Source organism: Protopterus annectens, chromosome 5.part0, assembly GCF_019279795.1.
Source record: "Protopterus annectens isolate FY-2018-M chromosome 5.part0, PAN1.0, whole genome shotgun sequence".
NCBI lineage: Eukaryota > Metazoa > Chordata > Ceratodontiformes > Protopteridae > Protopterus > Protopterus annectens.
Genome location: NC_056735.1, coordinates 493056687 through 493082640, shown reverse-complemented (window position 1 = coordinate 493082640; position 25954 = coordinate 493056687).

Below are 25954 nucleotides of genomic sequence, written 5' to 3'. Positions count from 1 at the left end.
CCATTTCCATTTTGGAAGCAGCAACTTGGTCTTCTGTATACACCTTCCCCAAGCACTACAAAATTAATGCTTTCTTCATGTCTGAGCCCTTTGCCAAATCAGTCATCTCTGGTCTCCTGGGCAGTTCCTCTTCAATGTAGCCATCCACCCCATATTCCCCCTCTCTCTCTCCCCAATTTTGGGAATCACCCATCTGTTATGAATACTGCAACAGTGATCTCATTTGGGACATAGTACAGTTGTGCAAGAACTTACCATAACAGTAGATGCTGCAGCATTCTTTCCCTCCCCTCCCCTCTTCTCTTCTGATTACACACACACATATAGCCTGTCTAGGGGGAGTTTCCTACTTGTTTGAGCTACACCCCTCCTAGCTGACCAGTTTCCTGTCTCAGTTGTTTTCAGGTCACCAACTTGTAGATTGTCTGAGGATCTCATGCATACATCCATCCTTATACCCTGATGCTGATGAGCTGATGTCATTCTTCAGGCGTGCTCCCTTGAGAAGATAAAGCTGTGGTACCCTAACTGGACATCAGTGATGAAAACCATCTGTTATAAATACTGCAACTGTGATCAGTAGGACATCTACTGTTATGGTAAGTTCTTAAGTGTATTTTATGGTGTATTTATGTATACAACTGTATCTTTATATCTCATTACATATTTCACATTTCATTATGGGAAGTTCTTACTTAAATCATAACCTGGTGAAACAAATCCCACAATTACTAATATTTTAACTGGAAATCTTCTTACAGTCACATAGATTATTAGATTGTTTATTTTGAGTCCAGCAGTTAATCCTTGCTATATTTTTTCAGATGTCTTTATTTAGGAGAAAATCAGCTATAAATCAGAAACCCAATGAAGGAAAGTCTGAGGTGGCTATAGAAGATGGAAAAGGTGTGAAGAATCAAAATATCGTTTTAGGTCAAGAAGTTAAAGATGAGAAATCAAATGAAACAAGCACAAAGGAAAGCAATGAGAAAAGTACAACATCTAACCAAGACATAGAAAAAGGTGTAAAACATCAGGACAAGAAGTCTACTACATGTGTATTACTCTAAGAAAAATATCAGTCAGACCACTTTGGCACTCCTTGCACTTTAAACTTGGAGAAACAAAGCTTATTTTTTAATAAAAAAGAGATCTCTTGAGAACAGTTTATGAAAGTACTTTGATTACTTTTTATGTGCTTTTACTTAAACAGCATGTGATCATATCATGTATGTTTATCTTTTATCATGTGCTGTGGGTATCTTTGAACATGTGCTGTGGCCTTAGGTGTTAATGTTTTAACCAATTACATTTTTAAACATATTTATACAGAATTTTGGTACAGTTCTCATTGCCATTATTTTGACATTTTTTACTTATAGTTAATATAATATTAAAACAAACCCACCCATCTCCAAGACTATATGGCTACATATTTGTATTTTGAGTGTACACTGCATTGAAGATATAGGCTGGATGATCATCACTTTGAATCTCCTGTTTGTGATTACATGAACGTTGTGTTGTTTAGCCTTAAAATTATGGATATTCTCTTGACAGCATCTTTTTTGTGATCCAGACTGTTGTAAATAACATAAACGTTTTATGATTGGCCTGTACTTTTTTGGATATTTTTCAGCACGTTTTTTGTCCATTTTTCTCTGCACACTCTTTGTATATAACAAAACATAGTGTTTTATACAGATGTAAATATATTTATAAATTTATTAAATTATACATTGAAATAATTCTAAAATATGTGATGTAAATGTTTATACAATATTTTAATGAAATAAAATTAAAATTTATTCTTATACAGTATGTAATATTTCATTGAAAGCTTAGTAATGTTTCATAATATGAACAGTATTTCTAATGAGAAAAACTATATTGACCTTATTTTAATAATTGCCTTTGACAGATAAGTAAATAAGTGAGAAGATAATATTTTAAATCTTTTAATAAGACAATAGTGTACTGGGAGCTGCAGCTTTATCAGTGTATATAGCTCTTTAAGACCTTCTGCAGTAGGGTGCAGTAAGGATCACAAACTGGAGAGCACTCTCTTGGAAATTCTTGTCAGAATTCTAAGTTTCTGTATGACCTAAATCTTCCTCAGCCCTAAGCACATTTGAATTATACACAAGCTCACTCACTGCAGCTTTCTCTGAATCTCAGAAATGTTTGATTGTACCTTTACCACATTGTAATATGATTATTTCTCATTTAAGGATGTATTCATTGAGATTTCTTCACTGTGCCTTTCTTATTGCCTCATAAACTATCAGAGGTGTATAGTTCAGTTACTGAGCTGTGATGGAAAAGCATATTTGTACCTCATGGACTGAGAACGCAGTTTTTGAATGTCCAATGTGAAGTGGCTTTTGGGTCTTTGAGGCAAGGTTCTACAACATCATTTAGTGTGGTGTACCCTTTGCTTTTTTAGATCAACTGCTACTTTTCAGCTTTATAGAAACCAGAAACTGATCACCAGATCCTGGAAGAGATCTTGGTAATAAATAATATATATTAGAGAAAGAGAGAGAAATCCCTTGCTTTCCTGATAATATGATACCCGTTCAATCAACTGGCAGAACTTCTAAAGGTTTGCTGGATTTAAATGGAACTAATAATGTGAAGGTATTAACACAGCAGTAACAGTGATTTAATTAGTATGATAGGCTTATTCATTTATAAGTTAAGAAAATACATTTTTTTTCTTGATAGCTTCACTAATGTAATGATAGACTTTCAAAGTAGTGCTGGATCTTAAATGGAACTAATATTGTGAAGACATTAACCTAGCAATAACAATGATTTAATTAGTATGATAAACTTATTCATTTATGCATTAACAAAAATGTATTTTTTTCTTGATAGCTTCACTAATGTAATGATAGGTTTTCAAAGCAATGTATAAATATTGTGCAGTGTATATGGTGGATATAATGGTCTTATCTCCCTCAAGGGTATTTCCAGTTGACCAAATCTTTTTGCTACATAAACATTATAGGGGCTATAAATTTATATTCTTTATTACTTCAAATATATTGCTAATATGATGTTTGCGTGTATATCAATATGCAGATAACAGGGGACTTAATCCTTCCTGATTTGTATATTCCTTGCTTGTCATTTACCTGTCCATAGTTTGTATGTAAATATAGGCAACTGTCTAAATATAGTAACGCCTAATGCAGCTCCAGTGCCGTAAAGGGATAAAGCCTCGACTACAGCACAGTTGATTCAGATTTGATTAGTGACTCAGGTAACTGATGGAGTGACAGGGAGGATGTGGGAGGCTGTATGTGTGCCGGGAAGTGAACTGCGATGGCTTTGGCCAAGTGTTGGGGTATCTTGCTAGTGGTAGCTTTGTGCAGAAATTTTAGTGATACTTCAACATATGCATCAGGGTGGAACAGGGTAGACCATAAGTTAAAAAAAATCCCCAGGTGATGGTTGGACAGCATGACCCCCGAGGATGCTCTTAAGTTATATACTGGGCCCCAGCTATAAAACTGGTATTTGTTCAGGGGAAGTTAGAGTGGCTGGTAAACCTAGCATGCGTGTGGGGCCCTGGGACAGCTGACAGGATAATACTAGGGGAGAAAAAGCAAAAAAAAAAAAAAAAAATATATATATATATATATACACACACACACACTCACACTCACACATATATACACACACACACATATACATATATATATATATATATATATATATATATATATATATATATATATATATATATACTCACTCCCAGCTAGCATGCTCCATACTTGTCCTTTGCCAGGTGAGGAGGGTATACCTGGCCTAATTCTTCACAATTTCTTTTTGTCCATCTTGCATCTTAGTCGTCTTACGCATTATTTGGAAAATTTTCATGTTCCCTGCACATGGCTGTTGATGGTCAGTGCAGTTCATCTGCAAAAAGCCATGGAGTTTCTAGCATGTTGTGCTGTGTACTATTAAATTTGCATTGATAATGGAAATTTGACTGGATGACAGCTTTGGCCCCATTTGCAGTCATCATTTATCATTGTTATACATTATAATAGACATCAGCAGAGGCATGGCAAGGATTTTTTAGATCTGAGTCAGACATTGTTCGACTTACCAAAAGTTTGTCCATTTCATTTGAGCATGTCTCAGTAGCAGAAATAAACTAAAAAAGGACCATTGCTTCACCACCAACTTAGTAATTCAGAAGTGCTTCTACAAGAGCTTATGGTCTTCCTTATTGGCATAGTATAATGCAGCCTAAACTGGTCAGTTTTGAATGATAAAAATATCTGAGTCAGTCTGTCTACTGATTGTAGCTGGGGTATAACTGACCTATTATTAGAATGTTATTGCTAAGTAATTCTGCTGCCTAATGTTTGCTGTACAACCTGAATGACATTGATAATAGGTTTGTTTCACTGAGGTTGTCTAACTCCTTTATTACAGTTTCTTCCTTCTCTATTTTCCTTTAGTGCCTGTACGTCGTGACTACATAGCAGGTCCGGTTTGTTCCCCTCCCCATGCTTGAGAGCATGGACACTCCAAAATTATAAACTTAAGAAAACTTTTGAACTACTAGTTGATCACCTCCACAGCCACTCTGCTTCTATCCAGGTGCTTTCAACAGCTATTTTCAACTGAACTCCACTGAATTTTGTCTTTTAATCATTTCAGTAACACCAGCTACTGCTTTGTTAAGCAAACAGATACTTGTAGTGCCTTTTGGTTGAGCTCTGCATTTGTACTGACAGCTGCACTGTATTCCCCGCCCCCTAGGACTTCCAAGTTATTCTTACTTTTTTCTTTCTTCCCCTGCCATAGTGTTTAAACTAGGCTGCATATAAGCTTATTTTAACTCCCCCCTCCCCATATTGTTAGTTGCACTCCTCCTTCCTTGTTAAAAGTCTATCTAGTAGAGTGTCTCCCTAGTCTAAATTCTCCTAATTTCTGCCTGCTTCTTTTGACTTTTGTATTTCTCTTAATTTCTGCCTGTTGCTTTTGACTATAGGACTCACTCATACTTTACTTACCTGTCCTCCTGTTCCCACTCAGCCATTACATCACATCTGAAATCCCTCTAATTATAACTTCTGTTAAGCTCTTTGAATTATTCTATTACTTACTTACCCCATAGGGCTCCACTGATTGTTTTTACAGCAGTTCAGCATAGATTGGGTCTGCCTGCTCTGTTCGCCCTTTGGGTTCACTCCACTCCCCTACCCTGCCCCAATTCTCACCCCCCGCTACTTCCACATTTATTTATCGGTAATTCCTCCCACTCCATCTTTCATCCAATCATGCGCCACCTCTCCCACACATTCACAAACCTAACTTGATGATTAACTCCATCAATACAATGTCTATCACCAACACATGTCCTTAGCTTAATACTGCCCATTGCACTCCTTAGCACCCTTACTTACCTTCCACAACTCCCTTATGCCTCTTACACCCTACCACAATACTATACCTCTAACTACGAACATGCTACATCATCCTCCTTCTCCTCTATAACCCATGAACTCTACCCATCAAACACAATGCTTTAATATAAACACAAAGTACTACCTGTCATATCCTCTTCTAACTTACCATACCCTCCACACCCTAATAAATACTGCACCTGTCTCATAACCACTTTAAATCCCTCCTCCATTCCTATCTATCTTCAAAGTGGGAATGCCCTTGCTCCTTCCCCACCTAGGAGCCTCCAGTATCAAAATCCACCTTCTAATTCTGTGCATCATCTCCGCACTCACATTATTTCCCTTGTACTCCTCCTTAAACTCCAAATTTTGTAAATAGTTCCAGCAATTTCTCGTCCTCAATTGTAACTCACTGTTAATAACCATTAGACTGTACTGTTGCTAGATTTTTACTACTATTAAAGTGGAATGTAAAATTTCAGTTGTAATTCACTGTTGACTTTTAGACTGTACAGAAATTATATTTTATTATTGTAGAATGTAGAATTTTTTACTGTAGAATGTTGCATAAAGCTGTATGACTTCTTTGCTTTGTATGTGTATATGCTAATATGTTTGTCATTGTTACTGGAGCTTTTCTCCCTGGGCCTCCACTGAAAATTGGGTCTTTTTAGCCCCAGTGGACTTCCCCAGTCATCAAACTGAAATAAATAAATAACTAAATGTGTCTGCTTCACTTGCCTGAGAGTTTATCTGGATTATAGAGAAGTTTTGTTTTCAATCAGGTCATTGTCATTGCAAGCCATAAAAAGGGACATTGTGTAAATTTGACCTTTCATTTATGGGTGTGGTTACCTCAGACTTTGAGATGGAGCAAGTCTCTTGGTCAGATCCTTATCTGATCCATTTCAATTTGCGCCTTCCCTCATTTAAGACTTTCAGGTTTCACATCATACAATAACGAATTGTATGCATTGTTTGTAACTGTGATCTGGACTCTTTGCTGTTACAGACCCCTAACACATGCATACATACATACACATACACACACACACACACACACACACACACACACACACAATTGCACTGCAGATATCCTGAACATCTGGCAGATTATAGTCAGACTGTGATAAATGCTCTTGCTTTACTTTCCCATTTTTGTATGCATATTATCATATTATTAACTACATTTCTTAAACACTGATATGATGAAGAGCTTTGCAATAACTGAAAACCAGTGTTAATTGATGAATGAAATTTGCTTTTGGATGAATAGACTGGATAATCATTACATGATCAACAAATGAGGAATCTAGATGAGAGCAGTGATACCATATGTCCAGCTAGTCTACAAAAACTTAGGCACCTTCCTACCGCACTGTACATCTGATCTAAGACCTATGTACGAGACTGTGTGCTCATACTTAAGGATGGACATGTGTAAAAATCCTGAGAACTTTCTTGCCATCATGCCTTGAGGCAAGACTTTAAGAATTGTGGTGTTTCAGCCAATAGACTTGTTTCAGCTGCATTCTCTCTTGGCAGCTAAATACCCCATTGAGGACTGTCTTTTTTTTCCTCCTTGCTTTTTTTATCTGATAACTGTTGTCATTTTATGTCATGTAAGTGAGGGAAATACAACTGGCTGGCAAATCCCTTAGGGAGATAGGCATACCAAGTATCTTTTTTTGTCTATGAATGAGCAGAATATAATTTTAAACAGTGGACAATCTGACAATCAGTAGTAACAAAGACATTACATAGCCAGCTGTTCAGCCTGAACTTATATTTGGAAAACAAATATCCTTAGGCTATAGCATTATAAGAATGGCAATGAAAACAATTTCCTTGGACATCCTTCCTCATCTAAGAAAAAAGACTAAAGAAGAGGGATGTGTACCCACTTCTTTCTTTCAGTCAGAGTTGGATGTCGCTGTTAAGTGATTGATCATGTTCCACTGTGGAGAACCCTTTGGAGGGTGACAAGGTGCAGACTTCCAACTGATGAGACAGTCAATAAAACTATAAAGGGAGATCTGAGGCTGGTTATTTCTGAGGGTCCTGGAGGTAGTCTGCAAATTTTAGTCAGGGAAGACCACCAGAGACCCTCTTGGAGGTACATCCAGGATCAGCCATTTCTCGTATTATTTTTTGGATACTTCAAAGAATACAAAATAAAAAAAAACTAGACATGCCTTTCCTCATGCTACTTCTTCCCCTAGGGATCTACAGCAGGAATGCTTTAACTTTTCACAGGGACTTTTTAAAACACTTATGACCTTTACAGCTCATTCTTCTCCATCCTCTGTTAGCCACAAAAGAAAGAGGAAATCTTCTGCAGAAGAACCTTCTTCAGAATATGATTAAACATGAATGGACTTTTCTTCTCAAATGCATTTTTCACTGATTTTGATTCTGAAGGTAATGATACTGTATCTTTAAGCTCCATTCAGGGAGAATTTTCTTTTGGTGATATCACCCATAAAATAATACATTTTAACTGGGAATGCATACGCATTTCTAAATCACAGAAAAGATATTGCAACTTACTTCATGTGGATATTTTGAAACACTTTCGTGTACATCCTGTCTTGGAGGTTTTGGAAGAGACCTTTTTGTCTGCTTCTCTGGCTTCAGAATCTCACCTTCCTGCACCTATGAAACCTGACAAGTATTGCAAAGTCCCTAACAGCCAAAAGTATTTGTACAAGAATCCTTGCCCTGACCCAGCTGTTCTTTCAGTGAAAAGTCAAATAATGTGTCTAAACTTCTCTCTTCTAATGCCTTACCAAGCAGCAAGGACAGCAGGGCCATGGACAGGTACAGAAAGAAGGTATACACTTCTGCCACCTTGTTTTTCTGTACCATTAATTGTCAGACCTATATGATAAGATATAGGCTTTCTATTTTGGACAATTTGGCTAAATTAATTTCAAACCTTTCTGATGCTGACATTAAGACTTTATTGCATAACATGCTCATTTCTGCCATACAGGTGGCAAGACATTCCACTAAGTGTGGATAACACTGATGATGCCTCTTCTAAAGCAGCGGATACAGGGTCATCCATAAGGCATTATTCCTGGCTTCACCCTCAGTCTTTGCCTGAAGATGTTAAATTTAAATGTTCAGATGCGACTTTGGATAAGGACAACTTTTTGGATCCTCTGCTGCTGAAATAGTCAAGAAAGCAGATGGAAGGGGAGAGACAACACAAGGGTTTAAACAACCTTTTCTTTCTCCATCTCTAAATTCTAAAGGAATTACCTCTCCAAGGCAGGTCCCTTTTAACACAAAAAGCCTCCTCAGCAAAAAAAGTAAAATATCTTCCTAGCTAAAAATGGTTGGAAAAGCCTAAGCATGATTTCAAAGGATACAAATTATCCTTGTCAGACAAAGGATCCAATTTCTGACTATCTTACTCCTCCTTGCAACTCTTAGGCTTTCCTCTCCCAACCTCAAGTAGAGACTTTCTTCCTGCCTCTCCTTCTGGAGAACAGTAACATCTGACATGGGTTTTTGACCTCATAGAGAATGGGTGCAGACCTCGCTGGAATTCCCCACCAGTTTCCTTAGGGATTCTTCATGTCCTTTCCAGCCAAAAATGTGGTGCTTCCAGTCTTATCTGACTTCTTACATTAGAGAATAAAGGAACCAGTCACATACCATCATAAAGGAAATGGGCTTCATTCCAGGGTTTTCCTCATCCCAAGAAAGGAAGGGCTTTGGAGACCAATTCTGGACTTTTTCACTCTGAACACTTATTTAAAAGTTCATAAATTCAAGTTGCTAATGCTCCAAACTCTCCTTTATCCTTCCACAAGCTGTCTTCATTAACACAGCTCCACAGAGTTAGGTGACCAGCCATTGCTCTGCTGCATTCATATGTGCAAGCCAAGGAATCTGTTGCGTTCTGCTTACCATAAGTACAATTTTATACTGTATATGTGTATATATTGCTGATTTTTTACAACTGTTCTTCCTGATTTGTTACACTTTTTGTCTGCTGGAGCATAGACAAGATTCAGACCTGCTGAATCTGGTTCTGTTTGTTAAATTCAGCACTATAAACCATGCTGTCTTTTGTTGGAGAGGGCCCCTGCACCCTTGTGGCAGGAGAGTGCAGTTAGGACTCATCTGATTGAAGATTGCTGGCACAGGGCTCAGTTTTGAGCTTTTTATTGGTTAAATTTTAATTCAGTTTTCCCACTGTTTCAACACAGTTCCACGGAGTTAGGTGACTAGCCACTGCACTGCTGTATTCATCTGTCCAATCCAGGGAATCAGTTGCATTACCATAAGTACAATTGTATACTGTATTTTGCACTTTTGTTGTCTCTTTCGGCTTTTCCCGGTTAGGGGTCGCCACAGCAGAACTCTGGTCCGCTAATGATTGGTAGTAGATTTTTACATGCCGAGTTGCCAGCTCTGATGCACAACCTTCAATGAAGGTACGCCCTTTCATGCATGTCTCCACACAGAAGACGCTCTAGCTGAGAATCGAACAGGACAACGTCTTACTGTGAGGCGACAATGCAGTATTTTGCACTTTTAAGCTGTATATTTCCTGTATTGCTGATTTTTATAAAACTGTTCTGCCTGACTTGTCTGCTGTAGCATAGACTTGATTCTGACCTCTGGAATCTAGTTCTGTTTGTTAAATTGAGAACGAAACCAGGCAATCTTTTGTTGGATATGCCCCCCCCCTGCACCCTTGTGGCAGGAGAGTACAGTTAGGACTCATTTTATTGAAAGTTGCTGGCACAGGGCACAATTTTGAGCTTTTTATTGGTTGTTTAATTCAGTTTGCTCACTGTTTTAGTACAGCTCCACAGAGTTAGACAAACAGCCACTACACTGCTGTATTCATTTGTGTATTCATCTGTGCATTCCATAGAGTCTGTTGCATTCTGCTAACCATTAGTACACTTTTATACTGTATTTTGTACTTTTAAACTGTATATTTGCTCTGTTGCTGATTTTTTAAATATGTTCTTCCTGATTTGTCTGCTGTAGCATACACTGGATTCAGACCAGCTGAATCTGGTTTTGTTTGTTAAATTGAGCACAAAAACCAGGCCATCTTTTGTTTGAGAGGGCCCCCCTGTACCCTTGTGGCAGGAGAGTGCAGTTAGGACTCATTTGATTGAAGGTTGCTGGCACAGGACTCAGTTTTGAGCTTTTTTATTGGTTAAATTGTTTAATTCACTTTGCCCACTGTTATTACATAAGCCCTATGTTTTTGCGGCTTTGTGCTTATTTTAACACAGTTCCACAGAGTTGGGCAACCAGCCACTGCTCTGCTGTATTCATCTGTTTACGTGCAGTGCACCATCCTGCACTGCAGTGCAGTGGTGTTAACCACTGGTGGTTATAGACTCCAAAACTTCAGTAGATAAATCTTCCCTTAGCAGCTGCACATGATCCGGCCAAGAAGTCTTTAAATTGTGCTTAGCTTTCAGAGCACTTCAGCTGCACGTTTGCCCCTTAAGCCATCCTAAAACCACCATACAATAGTCTAATGCCATTTACAGAACCCTGCTAATATAGACCCTTTATAGAGCACCCCATTAGTATAGACCCTGTTTAGAGCACCCAGTTATACCACACCCTTCTATTTTCCCTCCCTACTATGAAAACAGGATTTAGCCTAGCATTATGGATGGTCAGTTTCCCTCCATTTCTCCACTCAGTCTGACTGACATGGATATCCTGAGGCAGTGTAGCAACTACCTCATGTACACTGACAACCTACTTCTAAATCACCCAAGTACACTTTGTGAAAGAAGGATCTACACTAAATATCTGGAATCCTTGCCGTCTGGTGCACAGAACAGTAATACTGAACACGTTGTCAACTCACATACTATACCTCCTACGCAAACCATGTGCTCAACACATAAACCATCATATATGGTGGTACTCACCAGAGACCTTCCAAACACTAAACATGCTACACCTAATACACCACCTACAGCACTCAATACACATAAAAATACAAGCACCAGTGTCTTACTAAATAAGTCTTTAAACCAAAGCACATCTAAACCAAATTTATGAAAATGTCACTCACAAATAAATTAAATGTTATGCTGCTAAACACTAGAAGTTTAAATCAGAAACTGCACTTTCTGGAAGCACTTCTCTCCCTGGAGGATGTTGACATCTGTGCAGTCACAGAAACTTGTTCATGGCTGGAGAGAGTCCCTTGCATGGCTACAATACCTTCCACACTTTCAGTCCTCAAAATGAAAGTGTCAGAACCAAAGGAGGAAGAGTATCTATCTTCATCAAAGATAAATACCCCTCTAGACTGGTTAGACAGGAAAACTCCATTGAGTTACTCTAAGTTCAACTAACTATGGGTAAGACCTCTCCTTCAAGTCATCATTAGCTATAGACCCTCTTCAGTTAACCAAGATACCCATGTTGCTTATTTGGACCTACTTGAGTCAAATTACAAGCAAACACTCTTATGGGCGATTATAACTCTCCCACCATTGACTGGGAAACATATGAGTACCAACATGCTCACACAAAGGTTCCTGGACTTTGTTAACAGTAATGCCCTGGAACAAATAGTATGCAGCCCCACAATGAGCTCAAATATTCTCAATCTGGTCCTCATCAACATGGGTGATCATTGCACCACCACAAGTATAGGACCCTCACTGGTTAAATCCAATCATAAAATCAGTCACATTTGAAGTAGCTATAACACCTGAAACCCTCTTAGGTGAACTCAGGTTAAAAAAATGTCACCATCCTAAGGGATTGCATAAATAAATTCCAAGATCCTGTTCCACAGATGGCATTGACAACTATATTAAGGTATACACAAATGCCATGTACAAACACTTAACACAAATGTATTGACACAGAAGGATCAAAACAAGATCCTCAAGAAAAAATAAGCCTCCCTGGTGAACATCTAGCATTAATAAGTTATATAACAAGAGAAAGACATTGCTGTCTAAGAATAAAAAATAGAGGTCCCAGCACTGGAAGAACACCCTCCTCTGCTTGAACAAACAAATAAGACAACTTCTAAAATCCTCTACGGGCAACTTAAAAAAAAAATTAGCAACCATAGCTAAGGATAACCATAAGGCATTCTTCTTCTATATCTGTAACCTAAAAGGTAGGACCCAGACGTGTACTAAACTACCTGTGGATGCCATCATACACATTGATCCTGCAGCAATAGATAACCCATTAGCAGACAGGTTTGGCAAACATTTCACCCCCCCGTCCCCTCCAAACATTCCACAAAGTATTCCCTCTACATCTCCCCCACCTTGCATCTCCAAACAGCAAGTCATTAATGCTGTCTCCAAAGCCAAAAACACAGCCTCTATGGTACCAGATGGCATACCAGGTTACATTTTAAATGGTCTAAAACATGAGTTAGCAACTCCATTAGGTATTCTTTTCAACCACAGCCTGAGTATTGGTTTTGTCCTTGCTGAATGGAAAACTGCAACCATCATCCCCCTTCATAAAGAGGGTACAGCAACAGATCCTGGGAACTACAGACCCATAACCTTAAACAGCCTTATCTGTAAGGCCATGTAACAAATCATCATGGACCTTATAAATAAGGATATAGGTGATCTCCAAACCTTTGATCTGACAGAGTTTGGTTTTGTCAGAGGCAGGTCATGCCTGTTAAACCTGGTGGACTTCTCCAAAGGCAAATCTGCACATGCGGCCTACCTTGACTTAGCCATGGCCTTCAACACACTCTCACATTCGGGCATCATTGATAAACTCTCCCAGCTGAATATCAACACTTATGGCATCAGGTGGGTTGTTAACCGGCACACCAGCAGATCACACAGTCAAAGTTGAGGACTTTACCTCAACCAGCTGACCTGTCACCAGTGGGATTTCTCAGGGGTCAGTGATTGGCCTCCCCTATTGTTTGGAATATGCTTTTCAGAAATTCAGGCCAAAACAGAGGGGCTGTGACTGACTAAGTTTGCTGACGACTGCAAATTAGGTGCAGTCTTTGAATCTCCAAACAATGTCAATATACTTCAACAGGGGCTTACACAAACCAATGATTGGTTTCAAAGCCATGGACTCAAACTCAGTGGTAAGAAATGCATTGTCATCCCCTTCAGTAAAAATGATATCCCTGCAGACTATCATATAAATAATAATACCCTAAATAACAACTTAGTAGTGAGAGACTTAGGAACACAAGTTGACTGTAACCTAAAGTTTGACCACCTTGTGTCTACTGTGGTAAGGAAGGCATTCTATGTCGCACACCTCATTAGCGAAGGCATTGCCTCAAGAGTGAAAGATGTCATAACACCCCTGTACTTGACCCTTGTCAGGCCAATAATTAAATACAATGCCCCTATTGGTATGTACCTTACTAGGCACCTGCAGCAACTTGAGAGACCTCAGAGATTTCTCACCAGGAAAATTCAGGGTCTCCAGCTCATGTCATACATTGACAGACTGATGTTACAGACTGCTTAGAGGAGACATTTGCCTGGCCTACAGAGCAATCTCAGATCCAAACCTAATGGAAATGATGTACATCCACAAGTCAAATGGGACAAGGGTCACCCACTCCAGGGACATTAACCTGGCCTGAGACATAAGTAGGACCTGCCAGAGAGATAGATATGTATCTCAGAGGTTGCCACACCTCTGGAATAGGCTACCAATTCACATCAAACAAAGCCCCTCTATGACCCTGTTTAAGCGTAGACTGGATGGGAAATCATAAAGTCCTGCCGGGGATTTCGTCTATGACCCTCCTAGATATGGGCAATCATTGCTAACTAAGATCTTGAGTTTAGACAAGATCATTTATATTGGGTTTCTCTAGTATTGTAATGGGTACACATGACTAGACTTATATTGACCTTCGGGTCAATAGCCCAGTAACCACCTATGAACCTATTACCTTGGATCTGAGGGATACCTATCTACATGTACTTATCCATCCAGACTGTGGAAACTATTTGAGATTCTTTGTTATGGGATATCACTGTCAGATAACTGCTTTGTCTTTTGGGTTTTCCATAACATCAAGTGTTCTCCATGTGTCCAACATAATATTCAACAGAATCCAAGGTATTCACATCTATCTGTCTTTGTACAACTTCCTCTTTTAGACTTCTTTAGTTCAAAAGGTTCTTTGCAGTGCAGAGGTCACTGTTACTATCTTTCTCAGCCTGGGTTCACTCTGAACCTCAGCAAATCAATTCTGTGCACCACTCAACTTATGGTGTTTCTAGGATGTCTCTTTTGAATACATTCAACATGATAGCCTTTCTTCCACTGGAAAAATAATTCAGTAATTAACAGACATCTTTTCATTGCTTACAAGTCTGTATGTGACCTGTGCAAGAGAAATTCTCTGAGTTCTGCTGTTTATGGCATCCAGAATACAAATGGTTCTTTTACCAGACTCTAAATGAGGGAAATTATGTAGTACCTGAAATCAGCTTGGACATAGCACTGCCACCCTCTCTCCTTCCTAATTCCTGTTGCTTTTTGTGAAGAAACAGTTATTTTTGTGGCTCAGCCAGATAAAAGACAACACAGGGATCTCACTTTTTATTCATCCATCCTTCAGAAGGTCTCAACAGATGCATCAACCATTGTGGAGGGGGATGGTGGACTTGTTAATAGGGTGCAGGAAGTCAATTTAAAGCAGGACAGGAGGAAAACAAAAATGGCAGACTTAATCTATGCTCTCCAGCCTCTTTATATTTTAACAGACAGTACCACAATCATGTTATGTCTTACCACCTTTGCAAACTTGTAGTGATAGCTTGGGGTATTGCTGTACACCACAATATTTTCCTCCAAGATGTGTATATATCCCTTTAAAATTGAATTCTATGGAATGGCAGACTACTTGAGAAAATCCAAAGCAGACCCTGATGAATGGATGTTGAACAGAGTGGTCTTCCTTCAGATAGTCCATCAGTGGGGGAACTCCCCAGATATCTTTTCATCTCTACCCTAATCCATCAGGTCAGACTTTTGTTGCACCAGAGCCCCAATGCAAGTAAGCCTGGAAAATGGATGCCTTCTCCTTTCTATGGAAAATGAAATTTCTGTATGCTTTCCCCTCCCCTACATTTCCTGTCATTCAGAATGTTGTGAAGATTCAGAAAGACAACCTAAAAATGCTATTGGTGACCCCCTTTTGGTCAAGACAAAACAGGCTCTCCCTTCTTTTTCATCTAGCTAGGGACATTCATCACAAGTTACTTCATAAGATGGACTTGTTCACACAACAGAAAGGCTTTCAAATTTATTCAAACCTAAAGACTCTGGACCTCATGGTCTGGATGATGGTTTTCTAATTCCATTTTGACACCTTTGCTTTAAGGATGTGCTACAAGTTAAAAAGGAGGCTAGAAAACCTGCAACAAGAAAGCTGTATATTTTAAGTGGAAGAGAGTTTCTATCTAGTGCCATAATAGAGGACAGGATCTTATCAATCAGAGATGCTTCACATCCATAAATATTTGTGCGAGCTGCTCAACTTAGGTATAGTATACGCCTCTGTCAAGTTGTATCTGTCATCCTGTTCAGTCTGCCTTCCAATTGATCCACCTCTTTCATAGGTAAATACCAGGCTAGCTGCCCTTCTGGACCATTTTAATCCTAGGCAGTTTCCCTTTTGGTGACTGAATTAACATATCCCATTTGGTGTTAGATAGGCCTTAGCCATCTCATGGATTATAGTTATATATTACCCCAAATGAGAATAAATGTGATCATACCATAAATAATTTGATGGGACCCATGCATGGGATAAAGCATTTAGGAGCTACCACTGTCCATTAGTAGTGTGGGGTCATTTCTCAGGTAAATGTTCTGTTTCCCATCCATAGATCTAAGTTGTTTTTGAATATGGATAAGGATGAGTTTTGTTTTATGTGGATGGGGAGTCTGTTCAAGAGGAGCAGTATCATCTGCAAGATATACCTGTCCCTCCAAACCATTCTGTTGATGTTGCAGAAGAGGTTTCGATCCCTACCCAGAATATTTCTGATGCCATTTCACATGCTAATGTGTAGTAAATCCATCAATATTGGGTCAGAGGATGGCTTGTGTGCCGGACACAGGTCACCTTATAGCGGTCTGTAGGATACTGAGTATAGTGACAGGGCTTTTAATTGTACCACGTTGGACATTGTTTAGACCTTGTATCCTTTTAGTAGGGTATTTCTGGGGGTTTTACAGTTGTTGCATGTATCTGGACAGATACATACCAAAGTGGGCATTAGACTCAATGACTGGCCTAATGATGGCTGATTAAAGGGGGACAATGACATCCCTAGATCTGGATGCAGTCCCTTTGTTTATAAGCTGTGCAATATAGAAGGACTTTCTTATGACAGTGGACACATTGGTCAAAGCTAGATCACTGTCCATATAAGTTCCCAAATCCTGAACAAATGGGTCAAGTCTTAGGGGCCTATTGTCAATGAGGTAGTTCCCTGAGGTAGACAACTTCCCAAAGGATACATTAATGCAATTTTTGGCATTTAGTTATAGTCAGTGATTTTTGCACCAGTTATTTGTTTGGGATGGCTAAATCATTTGGAGATTCATTGACAGCTCCTGATTTGCAGTCATCTGCAGGCTTAGTCAGCCAGAGTCCTTCGGTATTGGCTTTTACTTCAGGGAAGTAGATTCCAAACAGGAGAGGTCCCAGCAAAGAAACCTGAGGGACTCCACTGGTAACTGGTGTCTTTACAGAGGTCTTAAACTGTCTTTCGGCTTTTCCCGGTTAGGAGTCACCATAGTGGAACTTCGGTCCGCTAATGATTGGCAGTGAATTTTTATGGTGTCAAGTTGCCAGCCCAGTACCCAACCTTCAAGGAAGGCACACACATGCACCTACTTGCATGTCTTTAAATTCATTATAAAGGCAATGTCCCCTATTTTGATTTCCTGCATCCTTTCTGTGAGCCATTTTGGAATCCAGCGGGTGACATAAAGGTTTATTCTGAGTCTATTTAGCCTTTCTACTATGCCCAGTGGGCAATTGTGTCAAAAGCTGTGGCAGGTTGAGCTATGAGGTGTGTACCATTTTACCTTCATTCATTGCTTTGGTTACATTTTCATAAATGTCCACCAGTTTGAGAAAACACGACCTGCCCTTGACAAATCCAAACTGAGATGAGTCCTATCAATAAGCATTTTTTTTGAATACTGGAAAGTTATGACTGTAGCCATCACTCGGGTATTAAATTGTTATAGCAGTCAGTTATGCAGTGCAGTGAGATCAAGCTTTATTTATGAACAGTTAAATTAATATTTGTGTATCTTTTCTATATTTGGTGTCAATTTGTATGTGGTTAGTTTTTTGAATATATTATGATGATATCTGTATGATTTATGTATTGGCCATGTTATAACATTTATGATGTTAATAAAGTTAAATTAAAATAAAAAAATTCCACCCTTTGAAAATGTCTCCCCTACATATTTACAGCGATGTACTTGGAAAACAGTCTTTTTAGTGGATTTAACATCTGCCAAGAGGGTTTCTGAGTTACAAGCTCTCATGTTTTCTCCCCTTTCTGGTATTGTTAGAGTCTCAGGACTAACATTCCTTAATCCCTAAAGTGGCTACTGAAATGTCCTTACTAAATCAATCTATCCATCTTCCTGCATTTTTTCAAAATCCTCAAAATAAGCAGGATAGAATCCTTCATTTAGTGGACGTTTGTAGACAACTAAGATTTTACATGGACAATGTTAAAAATTTTAAAAAGACTGACCAACTATTTATTTCTTTTGAAGAAAAAAGGGAGGGACTTCCAGTTTCTTACCAGACCATATCTAGATGAATTTCCTGTGTTATTTCTTTCTGCTATTCCTTCTATGGCAAATCTCTTCAAGCTCAAACAAAAGCACATTCCATCAGAGCAGTAGCTTCTTCTGGAGCTTTTTCCAAGGGTCTAGACTTTAGATCTATTTTGGACACAGTTACATGGTCCTCCATACACATCTTCATAAAAATTATAAAATACATGCTTTTTTCAGAGCTAGAGCAGGGTTTGCCAGAACAATCCTTCAAGGTTTACTGGACTCCATTTCTGTTCCTCAAACTTCCTCCCTTTCTACATAAAACTCTGGGAATCATGCTATGAGTTAGTATTATTGATCTAATGGCGAACATAGTACAGTTGGGTAAGAACTTACCGTAGCAGTAGATATTCGACTAGATCTCTGTTGTAGTATAGGCACCCACAATCCATTCCCTAATTTTCTCCTTTTTAATCCTAGACTGAGGTGGAGCACCCTTTTTTCTTCCACTACCTCCTGAGGAGTTTTGGGCCTGTTAAGTCTCAAATACCAGGACATAGTCTTATACCAGGACATAGTTGGTCAATGTACAGAATGAGAGGAAGATGCCTAAGCTTTTATATAATTAAACAGTCAACAAATAGAAATAGCAGAAATACAACTCAAGGATCCATAAAAAGGCTTTAGTGGTATCATTACTTCAAAGATCAAAGAACTCTTCGAAAGATAAAAGTAGTATATAATTAATTAAATATATATATATATATATATATATATATATATATATATATATATATATATATACATATATATATATATATATATATATATATATATATATATATACACACACACACACACACACACACACACACACACACACAAAAAAGACATTATTTACTCACCATAACATTCCATCCCTGTCGTCCATTTTCATTCTTCCTCACCCAATGGGTTTGGATCTGACTTGACCACTTTCTAAAGATTCTTAGATCTGAATCTTGAGCTTCTCCCTTACCCATAATGTTCCTGACCACTACAACAGCTCAGATCGAGTTTGCTGCTATTATATATGTTATATACATACAATACAATAATAATGCTATGGCGGGAAAGTGATAGCTGAAAGATAAGGAGCTCAAACAGGAACTATGGTTTCTAACAACACTTCTGTTAGGTCTCTCCAAAAGAAAAAGGACAGGGGAAGGAGGGGGGAGTTGAGGAAGAATGAAAATGGGCAGCACAGATGAAACTTTATGGTGAGTACATAACTTCTTTATCTGATGTTGTCATTGTCATTCATTCCTTAACCAATGGGACAGAGTCCCCAGCTACAGTAACCTTGGGTGGCCCTCATGGAAGGATGTTCAGGAGCACAACTGAACCAAGGGCAACTCTATTCCAGGAAATTATATCTAATTTGTAATACGCAATAAAGGTATGAGTATTAGACCAAGAGGCAGCTGCACCAATATCAATAGAAGTTATTGACCAAAAAGCTGCTGAAGTAGACATTGACGTGGTTGAATGTACCTTCAGTTGTCTAGGTAATGCAATACCTTTCAAAGAGTAGATGTAGGAAATGCAGTCTGTTAATCATTTAACCAGGGTAGTCTTAGAAACTGGCTTTCCCATTCTTATTTTAGAAAAGGAAACAGCTGATCAGACTTTTTGAATGCTTTCATTCTGTCCAATTAAAACTGCAATTGTTTACATACATTGAGTAGCCGTAGGGTATATTTTCCTTTATTTTCAAATTTAGGGAAGAAAACTAGTAAATTGATGACCTGATTGATACTATTTTCAGAGGCAACTTTTGGTAAAAAAAAAGAAAGAAGGATTTGTGTGTAAGGTAACTCTGTCTTTATGAAAAATCAAATATAGTGGTTTGGAAGATAGTGCTTGAAGTTCTAATACTCATCTTGCAGAGGTTTATAACTACCAAAAACATAGTTTTCAAGAAAGAAATTGGAGATCCACTATAGCTGATGGTTCAAAAGGGAATGTACTGAGGCTTGTAAAACCATGGTGAGATCCCAGTGGGGAGTGGGGTCCTTTATTGGAGGTCTAAGTAAGATGGTAGCCCCAAGAAAAGCTTTACACAAGTTAGATGATGCTGAAGAGGAAGCATTATCCCCTGTATGGTAATTGGAGATGGCTGCCAGCTGAACTTTTAACAGTGGAGAAACTTGCTCCATCCTGGAAAATTGAAGCAAGGAAGTCTAGTACTGCTGAGATTGGAGAAGTGAAGGGATCTAATTGTTTCTGCTGTGCCCAAATAGTGAATCTTCTCCATTTACTCTTGTAGATTTTTCTAGTGGAAGCTTTATGGGAAGGTACTAACATTTTTCAAACTGGAGAGGAGAGCCTGGAATGTTTAGCCATCATCAGAATTGGAGAAACCATGCAGTCAGTTTGCGGCTACAAGATTTGGGTGAATCAATCCTGATGAATGCCTGGTTGGAGCAGTCAGGAGCCAGTCATCTAAACAGGGAAACACTCTGAATCCCAGCAGTCTCAGTTGAGCTTCTACCACTGCTATATATTTGGTGAATATCCTGGGGGCAATGGTGAGACCAAAGGGCAGGGCTCTGGACTGGTAATGACTGGTTCCCAGCTGGATGCAGAGATACCTTTGTGAGCTCCTGTTCATTTTGATGTGATAGTATGCATCTTGAAGGTCGATTGAGCACATACAGTTGTCCTTCTGAAGAAGAGGTAGAATGGACTGGACTGTGACCATCCAGAATTTTGAGTTCTTTATGAATTGGTTCAGATATGTTAGGTCCAGAATTGGCCTCAGGTCCCCTGTCTTTTTTTGGCACTAAAAATAACCTTGAGTAAATTCCAGATCTTGTTTGGTCTGGTGGGACTTCCTAGATGATTCTTTTGTCTAGCAACTTTGTAAATTCTTGAGCAGCAAGCTCCCTCTGATTGGGGGAACATCAGGGAGAAATTTATTTGGTTTCACTGGAAGTTGTAAAAAGGGATTAAAGTATCTTCTGGATATGATCCTTTGCACCCACAAGTTGTTTGTGATGGCTATCCAGGCATTTTGCTGTAAGGATAGGTGCTCCCTGACTGCCTTCAGAGAGGGACAGTTGGGCAAACTTTCAGGAGCACTGGAAGGACCTGTCCATGAAAAAAATCTTGAGATCCTTTAATTTGTGAACACCCTGTGCCATGTGTGTGGAGTCTACTATTATAATTCTCCATGTGACTCCTGGAAGGGACCTTGAGACTTCTTGAACCACATTTTCTTACCAACACACTGGTTCCTAGAAAAGGGTCGATGTGGGGTAGTAAAGTGAATTCCGACAGCAGACGAGGTCTTTCCATCTTGTTCACTCTGTGAGGAAGTCAATTTCACTCGGGGCAAATGATGATCCATCAAAGGGATCATTAGTGAGTGATGCCTTGAAAGGTTCCATGCAATCACATAACCGCATCCAGGTATGTCTCCTTATAGGTATGCCTGAACTGGCCACACTTGAGGTACCCTCTAGCGGTGCATAAGATTAACCTCATGGATGTGTTTGAGATAGACTGTAGAGTGGCCATTCTCGTGGAAAAGTTTTCTGTTCCTCTCCAGATATGGACCCTGTGGCTTTATTACAGAGTTCCTTTATTAAGTCCCTCTGTAATCTGGTGAAGTGTGCCAGGTAATTCAGTGATTTCAGTGCAAAAGACACTGATTCATAGACCTTTTTCCTGAATCTGTCCAAAGCCCTAGACACCCTGTTAGGGGAATGAGCAGTGCAGCTGTTTTCCTCTACCTCCTTCTTCATGGCCACCGCAACAGTCATGGTATCTACCGGAGTACCTTTTGTCTAGTGTTGTCTATATGCCAGGGCACTAAGTATCTTATCTGGTCATTTTGGGATACGTTACATGGAGTCCAGTTCCTTCCAAATCCTGCAAGAGACAAGCTCAATAAGCTCATCTGCAGGGGGGGGATAACCCAAGATGTAGATGGGCCAGACCCAAAGGCTTCCAAAAACACCAATTCCTCCTGGGCAGGGTTTTGGGCAGACCAACCACCTTTCTGGCAAAGGATGTCTAGGATGTCTCCAAATAAAACATATTCTGGTGGAGATCTAGGGGCCCTTTCCCCTCATCAAAGTTGGTGTCTTCTGTGAGGGATTACTGTGGAGAATTTAGGTGCCTCCTCTTGCATGTTCTCTTATAAGGAACCTACTCTTTGTGGGCATCAGAACTAGGGATCTTATACCCACAGGAAGTGCATTTTTTTAATCCAGTAGGTTTATCTGCCATACCAGGAAAAAAATAGTTAAAGTACAAAACATTTTTTTTTTTTTTTTTTTTTTTTTAGTAAAGTAAGGAAAAAGGAAAAAAACTACCAACAATGGTAGTTAAGAAGTATACCTGCAGATATAAGGGAGGAAAGAAACTAGCAATGATAGTATTTGACAACTAATTACTGAAAAAGTTGCAGAATATGGGTAAGTAGAGAAATATGTATAAAAGGTTAAATAGAAGATTAAAAGAGAATAGTATACTGATTAAAGTAGAAAAATAAGCACTCTCAACCTCAAAGGAGCTCAGGAAGTCACAATCCCAATTGTATTGATGAGCTGCAAATGAGATATGATGTGTTGTAGTGGTCATGGGTATTATAAGCAAGGGAGGAGCTCAAGATTCAGACCCTAGAATCTTTAGAAAGTGGCCAAGTCAAATCCAAGGGTCTGATCCAACCCTATTGGTTGAGGAACGAATGAAAATGACAATATCAGATCAACAATTAACTAATCACAAGAAATCAGTCCGTGGCATATCCAAATTTAACTCATGAGGGGAATAATAACAACAATAATAAAAATAAGAATGATAAAAGTAATGAATGTTTTTGTTACCTTATATAATGATCTACCCAAATATATTGTTGATATTGTAATAACACATTGGTCAGTGTTGTTCTTAGCTACCTTACATTCTCTTCAGTTTTATGTTATTCATAGCATCATCAGACCTTGTCATTCCAGTTTCAGGAGCTGTTATAGCAGTAGCAGCCATTGCAGTAGGACCACCTTCACTGAGGTTTTGAATGACATTGAATGACCTCTGCTTGGCAAAAGATCAGTGGTTGCAGTCCGTCTTGATCCTTTTTCTTTTGAAAGCTTTTTTTATCATACGTCATAGATAACTGATTGAATGCTTTCAATGCCACGTTGGCATAACTGTTGTGATTCTTGACTGTTTACATCCTAACTTTTGGAGCACTGTCAGAAGTTTATCTTGGTTATTCTTCTTAGATGTATTGATGGATGCATTGTTCATAACAGTTTATGTCCAAATCTTGAGTTAATTAACTCTAATCATTGTTGCTAATGTGAAAAAGCCAGTCAAGAAATTAGATCTGCAGCTCACTACATGTAACAATGTTGTTTATCTGGTAACACAGGAAACAAGCCACTTTATGTATTTTTTTTATCTCAAGATGTGTATAAATGTAAAAAGCAGCTACCATTGTTTGAAAATATTTTCTACTACTCATTTGGGACTTGAACAGATTGTCACTCCCATGGTCACTCCTTCTTCCAGTCACAAAAAGAAAAAGTTAAGCAAACAGCCTTTTCCACCACAGCAGGCTACCAGTTTGCCTCACCCGCAGGTGTGTGACTCTGTTGTGGGCATCTGTTGTACCTCAGACCACTCATCTTTTACCCCATATCCCTCTGGTATAGTACCTACAGCCACTATAGACCAGGGGTGAGCCACATCATTTGCAGCTGTGTGGGTCCCCCTTGGTGGCAAGGAAGAACCACTCTTGTTAGTCCTAGGACAGGGAACAGGGAAGGTTTCCTTGTTGTGTCAGAATTCTGTGCCCATCCCTGTGGGAAGCAGTGGCTGCCATTATTAACATGGTTGGCTCCATTTTTCCTGTGAAAAATAAACAGAAAAACAAGCATGTATCAACTTCTCCTCAAATTTCTTTGGATAGGAGTAGTTTACTGGGACTGGCTTGGGTTTTGATTTAAGCTATTAATTCTTCTTGTAGAGTAGTTTCTGGTAAAAGAAAGAGGGATGCCTCCTTTCCTGAACAGATTCAAGATTCTGAATCTGAACAGGAAGATGAGTGGACAGATTTAGGGTTTGTCCTCAGATTTCTGATTCAGACTGTGAGGAGAGCTCTCTTTCTGATTCTTCCTGTGGGTGTGGAGCGTTGTCTTTCTCTGAGACTATTGCTAAAATTCCCCAGTATTTTCAGTGGGAGAACACTAAGTTTCTTAGTCACTGAAAAAATAATATGAGTTGTCACAGAAGGATTTTCCAGAACCTACGCCCATTTTTCCTGTCCTGTCTGCTTTAGAGGATTTGTGTCTTACTGCCTGCAATTCTTCTAATAGTCAGTCAGCTGCCTCTAAAAAGGCAGATAGGATTTATAAAGTTCCTTGATTTTCTTAATTTGTATACACTTTTCTCAAACCTGACCTAACAACAATAGCCTTAATTGACTCCTCTGCTGCTAAGCACTTAGTTAATTCCAATCCTATTCTTTTTAATAAGAATGAGAAAATTATTGATAGTTATGGGAAAAAAGTGCATACTTCTGCAACTTTGAATTTCAGAATTTTAAATTGTCAGGCTCGTGTTAAAGTTTACTCAGATACTGTGAAAGTATGAGGAATGTTTTATCTACAGTTTCTGTTTGTGAAGAAAAAACTGCTTTAAATAACTTAGTTTCTTCCGTTGCACAGGTTACTACTCATTGTTTGCGGTGTGTGTATGACTCTGTTGATACATCTTCCCGCATAGCCGGCTTAAGGCACCAGCGAACCCTGCGGTCGCTGGGGGCCCCCTGTTTCTGGGGGGCTCCCAACCACAACAAGTTTTCTTATCTTGATATTTTGCAACATGTCTGTCAAACTAACAAAAGCTAGTACAGCAATCTTTGTATACTTAATAAACCAGGTGGGTAATTACTCTTATTTGTATCGCCTTTAAAATTCAAAGATAGCTCTGGTTGTAATAGCAGTGTTTCATCAAGTAACAGGCTTCACAATTCCATTAAACATTTTACCACTGAAAAAGTGCCTCTGGCTTAGTTAAACCCTGCTTGGTGGACATTCTCTCTACCAAAACCAACAACATAGACAACTTTAGGTATCTGCAATACTTGTGGCTGAAGGGGGGCCCTTAATCATCCTTGACTGTGTGAGGGCCCCACAAAAGTAGCTGATGGTTAGGAAAATGAGGAAAAAATGTATTAATTTCCTGATTATGCTCTTTAACCTGAACAGGGCGGTGGTATGACCCAGTTAGGATAAAGCTGATAATGAACATAAGCAAAGTAAGAAGTAGAGAGATCAACAGGCAGAAGTGACTGACTCCTGATTTGAGTGCAAATCTTGAAAGAAGAGCTGATGTTTACGATCTTCAGAGATTTTTTTTCTTTCAGGGAGTTTTATAAATACTGGTAGAATACCAGATACTACAACTCTCAACTTCTTTGCAGAAGAATTCAGTACAATACCAAAAATAATAGCAGAATAAAGCCTCAAAATCAAGAACACATTTTAAATATTACTCTAATTCACTTAAAGTTAATAGAATAACATCTTTTGCATCAACATGCATTTTTGGATAATTCAAAGTATAAACTTCTGATGCCTGGAATTATTGACTGTATTCCTGAATGATTTATTGAATGATTTATTAGTAAATCAAAATTTTTATGAAGGACAGAGCAAAATTATAAG